The 15,956-nt window shown below is 46.2% G+C and overlaps 1 long non-coding RNA gene across 1 annotated transcript in view; it reads left to right on the forward strand.

Moving 5' to 3' along the window:
• LOC137560298 (uncharacterized) overlaps positions 1-14,128 on the forward strand; it is a 37,881-nt gene extending 23,753 nt beyond the window's left edge. The window contains exon 2 of the long non-coding RNA XR_011029822.1: positions 13,982-14,128. This is a non-coding gene — a long non-coding RNA (uncharacterized lncRNA). The remainder of the gene's footprint in view (positions 1-13,981) is intronic.
• Positions 14,129-15,956: the final 1,828 nt, after the last annotated feature.

Consider the following 15,956-nt stretch of genomic DNA (forward strand, 5'->3'; position numbering starts at 1 on the left):
CTGTCACTGTTACCCATCAGATTAGACCCTAATCTGCCCCTTGCGGGCACCCAATCACCCGCCCACACGCTCAGATTGCCCTCAGACCCCCCCTTATCAATTCGCCCGTGCAATATTTACATCTGTTATTCCCTGTAATAACCCACTGATCACCTGTCAATCACCCATCAATCACCCCCTGTCACTGCCACCCATCAATCACCCCCTGTCACTGCCACCCATCAATCAGCCCCTAACCTGCCCCTTGCGGGCAATCTGATCACCCACCCACACCAATAGATCGCCCGCAGATCTTCTCTCCTCTAAACACCCACTAATTACCCATCAATCACCCCCTATCACCACCTGTCACTGTTACCCATCAGATTAGACCCTAATCTGCCCCTTGCGGGCACCCAATCACCCGCCCACACGCTCAGATTGCCCTCAGACCCCCCCTTATCAATTCGCCCGTGCAATATTTACATCTGTTATTCCCTGTAATAACCCACTGATCACCTGTCAATCACCCATCAATCACCCCCTGTCACTGCCACCCATCAATCACCCCCTGTCACTGCCACCCATCAAACAGCCCCTAACCTGCCCCTTGCGGGCAATCTGATCACCCACCCACACCAATAGATCGCCCGCAGATCTTCTCTCCTCTAAACACCCACTAATTACCCATCAATCACCCCCTATCACCACCTGTCACTGTTACCCATCAGATTAGACCCTAATCTGCCCCTTGTGGGCACCCAATCACCCGCCCACACCTCAGAACGCCCTCAGACCCCAGCCCTGATCACCTCGCCAGTGCATTGCTTGCATCTATTTCCCCCCTCTAATCACACCTTGAGACACCCATCAATCACCTCCTGTCACCCCCTAGCACACCTACCCATCAGATCAGGCCCTAATTTGCCCCGTGTGGGCTCCTGATCACTCGGCCAAACCCTCAGATCCCCCTCAGACCCCCTTCCGATCACGTCCCCAGTGCATTTATTGCATCTATTTTCCCCTCTAACCGCCCCCTGAGACACCCATCAATCACCTCCTGTCACCCCCCTAGCACTCCTATCCATCAGATCAGGCCCAATACATCCTGTCATCTAAGAGGCCACCCTGCTTATGACCGCTTCCACAAAATTTGCCCCCTCATAGACCACCTGTCATCAAAATTTGCAGATGCTTATACCCCTGAACAGTCATTTTGAGAAATTTGGTTTCCAGACTACTCACAGTTTTGGGCCCGTAAAATGCCAGGGCAGTATAGGAACCCCACAAGTGACCCCATTTTAGAAAGAAGACACCCCAAGGTATTCTGTTAGGTGTATGATGAGTTCATAGAATATTTTATTTTTTGTCAAAAGTTAGAGGAAATTGGATTTTTATTGTTTTTTTCACAAAGTGTCATTTTTCACTAACTTGTGACAAAAAATAAAATCTTCTATGAACTCACCATACCCCTAACGGAATACCTTGGGGTGTCTTCTTTCTAAAATGGGGTCACTTGTGGGGTTCCTATACTGCCCTGGCATTTTAGGGGCCCTAAACCGTGAGGAGTAGTCTAGAATCCAAATGCCTCAAAATGACCTGTGAATAGGACGTTAGGCCCCTTAGCGCACCTAGGTTGCAAAAAAGTGTCACACATGTGGTATCGCCGTACTCAGAAGAAGTAGTATAATGTGTTTTGCGGTGTATTTTTATACATACCCATGCTGGGTGGGAGAAATCTCTCTGTAAATGGACAATTGTGTGTAAAAAAAATCAAATAATTGTCATTTACAGAGATATTTCTCCCACCCAGCATCTGTATGTGTAAAAATACACCCCAAAACACATTATACTACTTCTCCTGAGTACGGCGGTACCACATGTGTGGCACTTTTTTGCACCCTAAGTGCGCTAAGGGGCCCAAAGTCCAATGAGTACCTTTAGGATTTCACAGGTCATTTTGCGACATTTGGTTTCAAGACTACTCCTCACGGTTTAGGGCCCCTAAAATGCCAGGGCAGTATAGGAACCCCACAAATGACCCCATTTTAGAAAGAAGACACCCCAAGGTATTCCGTTAGGAGTATGGTGAGTTCATAGAAGATTTTATTTTTTGTCACAAGTTAGCGGAAAATGACACTTTGTGAAAAAAAACAATTAACATCAATTTCCGCTAACTTGTGACAAAAAAAAAATATCTTCTATGAACTCACCATACTCCTAATGGAATACCTTGGGGTGTCTTCTTTCTAAAATGGGGTAATTTGTGGGGTTCCTATACTGTCCTGGCATTTTAGGGGCCCTAAACCGTGAGGAGTAGTCTTGAAACGAAATTTCTCAAAATGACCTGTGAAATCCTAAAGGTACTCATTGGACTTTGGGCCCCTTAGCGCAGTTAGGGTGCAAAAAAGTGCCACACATGTGGTATTGCCGTACTCAGGAGAAGTAGTATAATGTGTTTTGGGGTGTATTTTTCCACATACCCATGCTGAGTGGGAGAAATATCTCTATAAATAGACAATTGTGTGTAAAAAAAATAAAAAAATTGTCATTTACGGAGATATTTCTACCACCCAGCATGGGTATGTGTAAAAATACACCCCAAAACACATTATACTACTTTTCCTGAGTACGGCAATACCACATGTGTGGCACTTTTTTGCAGCCTAACTGCGCTAAGGGGCCCAAAGTCCAATGAGCATCTTTAGGCTTTACAGGGGTGCTTACAATTAGGCACCCCCCAAAATGCCAGGACAGTGAACACACCCCACAAATGACCCCATTTTGGAAAGTAGACACTTCAAGGTATTCAGAGAGGAGCATAGTGAGTCCGTGGCAGATTTCATTTTTTTTTTGTCGCAAGTTAGAAGAAATGGAAACTTTTTTTTTTGTTGTTGTTGTCACAAAGTGTCATTTTCCGCTAACTTGTGACAAAAAATAAAATCTTCTATGAACTCACCATGCCTCTCACTGAATACTTTGGGATGTCTTCTTTCCAAAATGGGGTCATTTGGGGGGTATTTGGACTATCCTGGAATTTTAGCCCCTCATGAAACCTGACAGGTGCGCAGAAAAGTCAGAGATGCTTGAAAATGGGAAAATTCACTTTTGGCACCATAGTTTGTAAACGCTATAACTTTTACCCAATCCAATAAATATACACTGAATGGTTTTTTTTTTATCAAAGACATGTAGCAGAATAACTTTCGCGCTCAAATGTATAGGAAATTTTACTTTATTTGAAAAATGTCAGCACAGAAAGTTAAAAAAGTCATTTTTTTGACAAAATTCATGTCTTTTTTGATGAATATAATAAAAAGTAAAACTCGCAGCAGCAATCAAATAGCATCAAAAGAAAGCTGTATTAGTGACAAGAAAAGGAGGTAAAATTCATTTAGGTGGTAGGTTGTATGACCGAGCATTAAACCGTGAAAGCTGCAGTGGTCTGAATGGAGAAAAAGGCTCTGGTCCTTAAGGGGCGAAAAGACTGTGGTCCTGAAGTGGTTAAGGACCCATACACACTAGAAGCGCTTTTCTGAGCGTTTTGCGATTGATTTGCGTTTTTAAAATCGCCCCCATTCATTTTCATTAAAATAGTGGAAAAATCGCTGCGATTTTCGCATACTTGATAACAAAATCACAGCAATTTTTCCGCGATTTATGAATGATTTTTAGTGTTTTTTTTTTATCCTTTTGGCACCTCTGTTTACTTTATACCACAATTGAGTCCACCCCTGGTTGAGGGACACACCCCCTTTCTTCTCCGATCTACAGAGAGTGACTTCCTAATCCTGAGTGGGGACAGATCTAATCTCCCCACCTGCAGTAACAGTGGTTACCATAGAGGTAACCCCCCGGTTTGTGAGTATATTTCTACTTACTTTCAAAATTCCCTTTACCAGTACATATTACACTATATTGGGCTCTTGGTGTCCCTTTCTATAACAGTATAGGTAGCTAGCTAGCTAGGTGTCCAATTATAGGTAGCTAGGCATAGGTAGGTGCCCCGGTATAGGTAGCTAGGCATAGGTAGGTTCTCCAGTAAGGGTAGGTGCCCCAGTATAGGTAGCTAGGCATAGGTAGGTTCTCCAGTATAGGTAGCTAGGCATAGGTAGGTTCTCCAGTATAGGTAGCTAGGCATAGGTAGGTGCCCCAGTATAGGTAGCTAGGCATAGGTAGGTTCTCCAGTATAGGTAGCTAGGCATAGGTAGGTGCCCCAGTATAGGTAGCTAGGCATAGGTAGGTTCTCCAGTATAGGTAGCTAGGCATAGGTAGGTGCCCCAGTATAGATAGCTAGGCATAGGTAGGTTCTCCAGTATAGGTAGCTAGGCATAGGTAGATGCCCCAGTATAGGTAGCTAGGCATACGTATGTTCTCCAGTATAGGTAGCTAGGCATAGGTAGGTGCCCCAGTATAGGTAGCTAGGCATAGGTAGGTTCTCCAGTATAGGTAGCTAAGCATAGATAAGTGCCCCAGTATAGGTAGCTAAGCATAGATAAGTGCCACAGTATAGGTAGCTAGGCATAGGTAGGTTCCCCAGTATAGGTAGCTAGGCATAGGTAGGTTCTCCAGTATAGGTAGCTAGGCATAGGTACACTCTCCAGTATAGGTAGCTAGGCATAGGTAGGTGGTCCAGTATAGGTATGTAAGGATAGGTAGGTGCCCCAGTACAGGCAGCTCTCATTTCCTGCTCTGCTCAGCCCGCTCAGCCTGCCACCACTGCACCCAGGGGCGGTTCAAGGGGCCCCAGGGCCCTGGGGTAAACTTAAGCCACCCTGCGCTCCCCCCCCCCCCCCCTCGTGACATGACTTCACCTCCCCCCCCTTCATGGCCTAACTGCTGCCTGGGCCCCTGCAGGTGTGCTTCATGTAATTACCTATCTCTGCAGTCGGACAGGCAGCGGCTGCACATACCCTGCACTCTGAGGCTGGCACGCAGTCCTCTTCCTTCTCTATGACCCGGCGCATAATGTGTAAACACGCGCCGGGTCTTAGAGTGGGAGGGAGACAGCGTGCCAGCTTCAGAGTGCAGGATATGTGCAGCCGCTGCCTGTCCGACCCCGAGATAGGTAATTAATTACACGAAGCACATTCGCAGGGAGCAAACACCGGGACCTGCTTGTCAAAGACAGGGAGGGCAGCGCGGGGCCTTGCAGAGGTCGGGGCCCCGGAGCAATTGCCCCCTTTGCCTCTAGGGCAGTGCCGGCCCTGACTTCACCGCTGCAGCCCTGTCCCCTGCCCGCCTGGCTACCTACACAGGATGGGCATGTTATTTACAAAAGAAAAAACACCGGCAAGCAGTTAGGCGCTGACAACGTAGGTAGTATGCTCCCCCACCGTAGGTAGTAGATCTGCCCCAACGTAGGTAGTATGCTGCGCCAGCAGAAGGTAGTATGCTGCCCCAGCGTAGGTAGTATGCTGCTCCAGCGTAGGTAGTATGCTGCTCCAGCGTAGGTAGTATGCTGCGCCAGCCTAGGTAGTATGCTCCCCCAGCGTAGGTAGTAGATCTGCCCCAACGTAGGTAGTATGCTGCGCCAGCAGAAGGTAGTATGCTGCCCCAGCGTAGGTAGTATGCTGCTCCAGCGTAGGTAGTATGCTGCGCCAGCGTAGGTAGTATGCTCCCCCAGCGTAGGTAGTAGTTCTGCCCCAATGTAGGTAGTATGCTGCCCCAGGGTAGGCAGGGACGGATCTAGGGGGGAGGGGGGCAGGCATATCTCTTGCCCCAGGCGCAGTTTGTTGAATTCTTAAAAAGGTGGCAAAATTTGGATGGGGAATGGCAGTTTAGGCGCAAAAACCTGATCTTTAGGCGCCAAAACCTGGCCTTTAGGTGCCAAAACTGGATGGGGAATGGCAGTTTAGGTGCCAAAACCTGACCTTTAGGTGCCAAAACCTGACCTTGCCCCAGGCGCAACTTGGTCTAGATCCGTCCCTGAGGGTAGGTAGTATGCTGTCCCAGCGTAGGTAGTATGCTGCCCCAGCGTAGGTAGTATGCTGCCCCAGCGTAAGTAGTATGCTGCCTACAACCTGCTCCCACTCCCCTCTACTCCCGCGGCTGCTGCTCGTGCATCCTTCTGAGCTGGCGGCCGCTAGCTCTGTGCCTATTCCCGCCACTCCTACGTCTGGCATCTCCCCACCTCCTCTCCCTCTGTAGTGCTACAAGAAAATGGCTGCCGATGTCCGCATTTGTGGACATCGTCGGCCAGTTTCTTGTAGCAATACAGAAGGGAGAGAGAGCGGGGCGGCGAGCGGCTGGGGGTGCTTGGAGAATTTTAGGGGGTGCTTCAGCATCCCAAAGCACCCCCCTGGTGCCGCTCATGCCTTCCACTGCTTCCTCCAAGACAGCATCTCCCTCCCTGCTTGCCTGTAGCATCTGATCCCCAGGATGCCGGGTATGTGCTGCATCAGCGCCACACCACTCACCTGCTCTCAGCAGATTAGCGATAGGACCCCCAGCCACACGTGAGGTCCTGCTTCCTCTCTGACTACAGTAGCACCTCATGTGGCCCGGAAGGTACAGTGACCAGATTTTTGTGTGTTCAACCTAGGACGGGTGGAGGGGACAGACAGGGAGGTTGGGGGGGGGGGGGGGTGCGGCACGCTGCAGCGAACAATGGGGGGGGGGATGTGGCGCGTGCACCGACGAAGACTGGGGGTGGGGGTCTGCGGTGCGGCAAAAAATGGGCGTGGTCATGACATTGTATGGGCGGAGCTAACGTAATGATGTAACAGCGAGGCATAAGAAAGCAGCGTTTACGCCATGATGTGGTCAAACGAGACTTCGCATCATGGGTGTGCAGAAACTGTGTGATGCTAATAGTATACTGTAACCCCAAAGCAGCAAACATGGCCATCTATGACCATTAAATAATAAATGCAGCAACAGTTACCCCAGACACCAGAAAAACGCAATGGGCAACATGTCAGCACAAAATAAACGCAATGCGGGCAACATGTCAGCACAAAATAAACGTATTGTGGGCAACATGTCAGCACAAAATAAACGCAATGGGCAACATGTTAGCACAAAATAAACGCAATGCGGGCAACATGTCAGTACAAAATAAACGCATTGAGAGCAACATGTCAGTACAAAATAAACGCATTGTGGGCAACATGACAGCACAAAATAAACGCAATGGGCAACATGTTAGTACAAAATAAACGCAATGCGGGCAAAATCTCAGTACAAAATAAACGCATTGTGAGCAACATGACAGCACAAAATAGACGCAATGCGAGCAACATGACAGCACAAAATAAACGCAATGCGGGCAACATGTCAGCACAAAATAAAAGCAATGCGAGCAACATGACAGCACAAAATAAATGCTATGCGGGCAACATGACAGCACAAAATAAACGCATTGTGAGCAACATGACAGCACAAAATAAACGCATTGTGAGCAACATGTCAGTACAAAATAAACGCAATGCGAGCAACATGACAGCACAAAATAAACACAATGTGAGCAACATGACAGCACAAAATAAACGCATTGTGAGCAACATGACAGCACAAAATAAACGCAATGCGAGCAACATGACAGTACAAAATAAACGCAATGCGGGCAACCCATCAGTACAAAATAAACACATTGTGAGCAACATGACAGCACAAAATAAATGCAATGCGGGCAACATGTCAGTACAAAATAAACGCATTGAGAGCAACATGACAGCACAAAAATAAACGCAATGCGGGCAACAAGTCAGTACAAAATAAACGCACTGTGAACAACATGTCAGTACAAAATAAACGCATTGTGGGCAACATGACAGCACAAAATAAACGCATTGTGGGCAACAAGTCAGTACAAAATAAACGCACTGTGAGCAACATGACAGCACAAAATAAACGCATTGTGAGCATCATGACAGCACAAAAAAAACGCAATGCGGCGTCTATTAGACGCTGCAGCCAGTTCATGCGATCGTACGGTGGCCAGCGTCCCAAGGCAGCGTTTCCCTGGACCTCATGCAGCCTGGGACAGCGCCCCCTGAAGGTGAGACGCGACCCGGGCAATGCGGGACGTATGGTCACCGTACAGAAGCGCGTAACAGGGCACATGAGGCCCTGCTGTAGCCATGGATACAGGACGCTGGACGGACAGATGGAGATCCCATCGCAGGAACGCTGAGAGCAGGTGATTGAAGCGGCCCCTCAAATCTAGGGAGGGGGGCATTTGGGGAGGGGAGCCGCCTCTTGCCACCCTCTAATTGTTGCTCGTGATTCACATTGCTTCATAGGTGATCTCCTGGCAGACTGTATGAAAGTGTAATGTTATTGGGATTCGTTCCTTTTAGATAGGAAAGGAAAAAAACTTTTAATCCTATTCTGGAGTCATCCACTTGACCCGCAAAAGACTAATTATATATAGAAAGGATCATAAGCAGTTCATGCAGAGTCTTTCTTGGTACAAAAATAATCAAAAAATACTTTATTGACACATATTCATTAAAAATTCCAGAGATATTCTCAAAGAAAAGGGGCTCCTTTTGATTATACAAAGTCTTCCAAAACAGGAATATAACAATTTAGTGCAATACAAAACAGGCAACGACACGCTTGTTTCGGGCACAAAGCCCTTCGTCAGGCCCAATGCACAAAGCACTATCTATAAGAAAGCACATAAATAAATGTACATTAACAACATTAATATAATGTATAAAAACATATCCCAGCACCTCACAAAGAGATACGCCGAAAGAAATGTGTGTGGACATGGCGTGTACACCAAGGCTCGTACAGTGAGTCTTAACACCTGTCCCGGAAACAGAAAAGGTGTCAAGAAAAACAGCAACAAATAAAGTACACAGAGTGACCAAGAACCTGCAGATTAGTAAATATCAATCTGCCCGTCACATCTGTGGATTATAGACAATAGGACATCAAATCTGCCATTCCATAGTGATGACTAGCACAACAGACCTGTAAATATTGGTCTCAGTCTCACCATGGAAAAAGCAGGTAACAAAATAGAGCAAAGAAGAGAAGTAGTAATTTTAACAAACCTATCAATCCTGGGGAGAATGCATGACAGGAGCATCACAAAGTGGAAAAACATCTGTACCAACCAGATGTATGTAACACCTTGGAGAAGGCATATAATGGAAGAGGTAAGTAGCCAGCAGGCCAAAAACAAAGTGTCCAGACAAACAGAGCAACAAGGTATAACCACATACATACAGTGGTGTGAAAAACTATTTGCCCCCTTCCTGATTTGTTATTCTTTTGCATGTTTGTCACACTTAAATGTTTCTGCTCATCAAAAACGTTAACTATTAGTCAAGGATAACATAATTGAACACAAAATGCAGTTTTAAATGATGGTTTTTATTATTTAGTGAGGAAAAAAACTCCAAATCTACATGGCCCTGTGTGAAAAAGTGATTGCCCCCCTTGTTAAAAAATAACTTAACTGTGGTTTATCACACCTGAGTTCAATTTCTGTAGTCACCCCCAGGCCTGATTACTGCCACACCTGTTTCAATCAAGAAATCACTTAAATAGGAGCTATCTGACACAGAGAAGTAGACCAAAAGCACCTCAAAAAGCTAGACATGCCAAGATCCAAAGAAATTCAGGAACAAATGAGAACAAAAGTACTGTAATTGAGATCTATCAGTCTGGTAGAGGTTATAAAGCCATTTCTAAAGCTTTGGGACTCCAGCGAACCACTGTGAGAGCCATTATCCACAAATGGCAAAAACATGGAACAGTGATGAACCTTCCCAGGAGTGGCCGGCCGACAAAATTACTCCAAGAGTGCAGAGAAAACTCATCCGAGAGGCCACAACAGACCCCAGGACAACATCTAAAGAACTGCAGGCCTCACTTGCCTCAATTAAAGTCACTGTTCACGACTCCACCATAAGAAAGAGACTGGGCAAAAACGGCTTGCATGGCAGATATCCAAGGCGCAAACCACTTTTAAGCAAAAATACCATTAAGGTTCGTCTCAACTTTGCTAAAAAAACATCTCAATGATTGCCAAGACTTTGGGGAAAATACCTTGTGGACCGACGAGACAAAAGTTGAACTTTTTGGAAGGTGCATGTCCCGTTACATCTGGCGTAGAAGTAACATAGCATTTCAGCAAAAGAACATCATACCAACAGTAAAATATGGTGGGGGTAGTGTGATGGTCTGGGGTTGTTTTGCTGCTTCAAGACCTGGAAGGCTTGCTGTGATAGATGGAACCATGAATTCTACTGTCTACCAAAAAATCCTGAAGGAGAATGTCCGGCCATCTGTTCGTCATCGTCAACTCAAGCTGAAGCGATCTTGGGTGCTGCAGCAGGACAATGACCCAAAACACATCAGCAAATCCACCTCTGAATGGCTGAAGAAAAACAAAATGAAGACTTTGGAGTGGCCTAGTCAAAGTCCTGACCTGAATCCTATTGAGATGTTGTGGCATGACCTTAAAAAGGCGGTTCATGCTAGAAGACCCTCAAATAAAGCTGAATTCAGTGGCGGCGCCAGGGGGGTGCTTGGGGGTGCTCAAGCACCCCCTACATTTGTCCAAGCACCCCCAAAGCACCCCCTGGCGTGAACTGACTTCAGGCGTCTAAGAGACGCGGAGTCAGTTCACAGCAGCAGCACGGAGCAGCAGGCAGGGCTACGGTAAGATGGCCGCCCGAAGCCCTGCTCTGCAGACTTGGAGTCTGCAGTGGCAGGGCTTCGGGCTGCCATTTTCCCGTCGCCCTGCTCGCCGGATGCAGGCTGCTCCAGGAAGGAAGAGGATCGTGGGAGCTGAGCTGCGCGCCACAAGGAGGTCGGAAGAGAAGGAGGTCGGAACAGGAGGTCTTCTGACTAGGTGAGTAAATAGGTTTTTCTTTTCTTTTTCAGGCGGTGCTGCTGATTGTGGTCAGATCTGATAAGGATTGTGCATATTGGGGTCAGATCTGATAAGGATTGTGCATATTGGGGTCAGATCTGATAAGGATTGTGCATATTGGGGTCAGATCTGATAAGGATTGTGCATATTGGGGTCAGATCTGATAAGGATTGTGCATATTGGGGTCAGATCTGATAAGGATTGTGCATATTGGGGTCATATCTGATAACGATTGTGCATATTGGGGTCATAAATCTGATAACGATTGTGCATACTGGGGTCATATCTGATAACGGTTGTGCATCTTGGGGTCATATCTGATAACGATTGTGCATATTGGGGTCATATCTGATAACGGTTGTGCATATTGGGGTCATATCTGATAACGGTTGTGCATCTTGGGGTCATATCTGATAACGATTGTGCATCTTGGGGTCATATCTGATAACGGTTGTGCATATTGGGGTCATATCTGATAACGGTTGTGCATATTGGGGTCATATCTGATAACGGTTGTGCATATTGGGGTCATATCTGATAACGATTGTGCATATTGGGTCATATCTGATAACGATTGTGCATATTGGGGTCATATCTGATAACGATTGTGCATATTGGGGTCATATCTGATAACGGTTGTGCATATTGGGGTCATATCTGATAACGATTGTGCATATTGGGGTCATATCTGATAACGATTGTGCATATTGGGGTCATATCTGATAACGATTGTGCATGTTGGGGTCATATCTGATAACGGTTGTGCATGTTGGGGGTCATATCTGATAACGATTGTGCATATTGGGGTCATATCTGATAACGGTTGTGCATGTTGGGGTTATATCTGATAACGATTGTGCATATTGGGGCCATATCTGATAACGATTGTGCATATTGGGGTCATATCTGATAACGATTGTGCATATATTGGGGTCATTGAACGTGTTTTTTGTTCAAATCTGCTCACATTTCATGTATTTTCTTGAGAAAACCTGCACAATTATGTGAATTTTCTGGGGAAAGGGTCACCAAAACTTGGGCCCTCTGTCTTTGCGTTGCACTTTTAAAGGGAACCCGAGGTGAGAATAATATTGAGGCTGCCATATTTATCTCCTTTTAAGTAATACCAGCTGCCTGGCTGCCGTGTTGGTCCTCTGCCTCTAATTCTTTCAACCATAGACCCTGAACAAGCATGCAGCAGGTCAGGGGTTTCTGACAATATTGCCAGAACTGACAAGATTAGCTGCATGCTTGTTTCTGGTGTAATTCAGTTCACTACAGCCAATAGATCAGCAGGGCTGCCAGGCAACTAAAATTGTTTAAAAGGAAATAAATATGGCAGCCACCATATCACTCTCACCCTGGGTTCACTTTAAATTACAGTTAGCCCCGCCCTCATCCGGTCACGACCACGCCCATTTTTTCGCCGCCAATTTTTTTCGCCGCCGCAGGTTGCAGCCACACCCATTTTTTGACGCAGGTCGTCGGCTCCCCCGGGGATTGGTCCAGCACCTGCATGGCACCCCCTAAAAAAAATTCCTGGAGCCGCCACTGGCTGAATTACAACAATTCTGCAAAGATGAGTGGGCCAAAATTCCTCCAGAGCGCTGTAAAAGACTCGTTGCAAGTTATCGCAAACGCTTGATTGCAGTTATTGCTGCTAAGGGTGGCCCAACCAGTTATTAGGTTCAGGGGGCAATTTCTTTTTCACATAGGGCCATGTAGGTTTGGAGTTTTTTTCCTCACTAAATAATAAAAACCATCATTTAAAACTGCATTTTGTGTTCAATTGTTATCTTTGACTACTAGTTAACGGTGTTTGATGAGCAGAAACATTTAAAGAGGAACTCCAGTGAAAATAATGTAATAAAAAAAGTGCTTCGTTTTTACCATAATTATGCATAAATGATTTAGTCAGTTTTTGCCCATTGTAAAATCTTTCCTCTCTCCGATTTACATTCTGACATTACATGGTGACATTTTTACTGTGGGCAGGTTATATAGCTGCTCCTAGCTGTTTTGGCTGTTACAGACAGCTGTAAACAGCCATTTCCTGTCTGTGAACATTGTTACATTGTGGCAGTTTGCCCAGAGTACTGAGGTACCAGAGCCTCTTGTGGGAGGGGTTTCATCACAAAATCAGTCATACAGCGCCCCCTGATGGTCTGTTTGTGTGTTTACATGATTTGTCATGTAAAAGGGGGTATCAGCTACTGATTGGGATAAAGTTCAATTCTTGGTCGGAGTTTCTCTTTAAGTGTGACAAACATGCAAAAGAATAACAAATCGGGAAGAGACCACTGTATAATCCAAACCGAATCGCCTGCCGGAGACTATGCAGGCTGGAGCGGGGCTGCAGGCTATGAACTGCCGCGGCGTCTATAGACGCTGCAGCCAGTTCATGCAATCGTACGGTGGCCAGCGTCCCGAGGCAGGGACGTCCCGCAGCTAAAAGCGGGACGTTTCCCGGGACCTCATGCAGCCTGGGACAGCGCCCCCTGAAGGTGGGACACGACCCGGGCAATGCGGGACGTATGGTCACCGTACGGAAGCACGTAACAGGGCAAATGAGGCCCTGCTGTAGCCATGGATACAGGACGCTGGACGGACAGATGGAGATCCCATCGCAGGAACGCTGAGAGCAGGTGATTGAAGCGGCCCCGCAAATCTAGGGAGGGGGGCATTTGGGGAGGGGAGCCGCCTCTTGCCACCCTCTAATTGTTGCTCGTGATTCACATTGCTTCATGGGTGATCTCCTGGCAGACTGTATGAAACACAGGCGTTTGACATTAAAGGGCAACTGAAGTGGGAGGGATATGGAGGCTGCCATAATTATTTCCTTTTAAACAGTACTGGTTGCCTGGCAGCCCTGCAGGTCGATCTGGCTGCAGTAGGGTCTGAATCACAACAGAAACAAGCATGCAACTAATCTTGTCAGATCTGACAATAATTTCAGAAACATCTGATCTGCTGCATGCTTGTTCAGGGTCTGTGGCTGAAAGTATTAGAGGCAGAGGATCAGCAGGGCAGCCAGGCAACTGGTAAGGAAATAAATATAGCAGCCTCCGTATCACTCTCGCTTCAGTTTTCCTTGAATGTAAAGTTGTGAATCTAGCCATAGTGTAATGAGCTTTGATGCTGTTTTCTAAATCTTTCTTTCAGAATTTGAGGTTGAAGATTGTACTCACCTTCCAGAAGATGCAGTTGCTGGGCGACACTGGAGGAAGAGACATTGTGGTAGCTGAGCAGTGGTGAATACCTGTGATTGGGTGATCCAATTTTCCATCGGAAGACATTGGCCTCAATTCACTAAGCTTTTCTCCTGTCTTTAATAACGTTTCTAGAGTTAAGGCATGTAGTATTCAGGAAACGTTTTACCTCAGGCAAACCTAAAGTTAACTCTTCCGTCTTAAAAATAACTCCAGAATTCTTAAGTTAAAGACGGGCTGTTAATTAACTGTGTGTGAAAATATCTTCAGAGGAGGTAACTTAAAGAGAAACTCCGACCAAGAATTGAACTTTATCCCAATCAGTAGCTGATACCCCCTTTTACATGAGAAATCTATTCCTTTTCACAAACAGACCATCAGGGGCGCTGTATGATTGATATTGTGGTGCAACCCCTCTCACAAGAAACTCTGAGGACTGTGGTACTCCTGGCAGTTTCCGGTCTGTAAACCTTGTTGCATTGTGGGAAATAACAGCTGTTTACAGCTGTTTCCATCTGCCAAAAAAGCATGCAGCAGCTACATCACCTGCCAGCAGTAAAAATGTCACCATGTAATAAATGTCAGATTGTAAATCAGGGGTTTAAATTTTTTTACAATGGGCAGACACTGACTAAATCATTTATACATAATTATTGTAAAAATTAAGCACTTTTTTATTACATTATTTTCACTGGAGTTCCTCTTTAAGGAATGAAGAGATAAGATAACTCTCTCACTGTGTGGAGGTAAGTTTACTCTTGCCTTATTATCCCCAGCGTGATCTTAGTGAATTGAGGCCAAAATTCCAATCGAGATTTGTTTACAGTTGCTTTATAACCCACAGCTGAGATCTGCCCGGCGTCAGAGACTTCACTTTTGGAGGCCTGCACAGTAGAGGACCCGATCAAGCTCTGCTATTTCCACCTGAGCCATTCAGAAAGCTTCTGCTTCTAGGGATGGTCGGAAATAATGATTCTTGTGGTAATGCAGTATTACCAGACACAGCAGAATTCTGACCGGAATCGGAAAATGATTGGAAATCTGATCGGAATCGCTATTGCCATGCGTTAATGGCGGTTCGGTTTTTCTACAGAATCAATCCGAGTTTCCAAATGTACAATCTGATTCTCTGACTGGCTTATTCATTCTAAATGCTGTGATTGGCCTAATATTTCGGACTATCAGTATATCGGATATTCGCCGGAATTTTGACGGAATTCCAATTACCTTACTATGATTACCGATTTCCAATCGGTAATGAGGAAATTTCAATACAGCGGGACCCAAATGAGAATCCCTAGCCAATGCGCAAGATCGCAGTAGGTAAATACTGCAGGCGCTACTGTGTGTTACGAGGCAGCCTGCGCTGGATCCCTGAGGCTTAGAAGGATGGGGAAGCCTCACTAGGAATCTGTCCGCCGGATGTCGGCGGTATTGTCTCCTCTGCTACCTACCTGCCATACGCCGCTATTGCGTACACACGGCTGCTTCTGCCTACAAGAGCTATTGCAATGAGGACTGACCAGCCAGTTCTCTGGATCCAATACAGCAGACTTGGAACTTCACCAAAGCTATACGGGACATCCGTGTTACAACAAACGTGGTACAGTATACAACACAGTGACTTTTTGCTACATGCTGATTTAGTGCTATATACGTGGTGGCTGCCACGGTATGCAATGTTTGTTGCAATCCTGCATGGCTATATATGAGGCCAGGAACCCACTACAAATCGCAAAACGCTAGCGTTTTTAGTAGTGTTTTGTAAGCAATTTCATGAGCGTTTTTCTGCGATTTCGGGAGCAATTTTAAAAAGTGTAAGGGGTGCGTTGGGGTCGCGCGCAGCCGAGCCACGCATGTGCAGAAGCCCACGACTGGCCGGCGAGGACGGTGAAGGAGCGATCGCACCTCATGGGCCTAGAGGAAGC

The sequence above is a fragment of the Hyperolius riggenbachi genome, chromosome 1, assembly GCF_040937935.1.
Source record: "Hyperolius riggenbachi isolate aHypRig1 chromosome 1, aHypRig1.pri, whole genome shotgun sequence".
NCBI classification, from domain to species: domain Eukaryota; kingdom Metazoa; phylum Chordata; class Amphibia; order Anura; family Hyperoliidae; genus Hyperolius; species Hyperolius riggenbachi.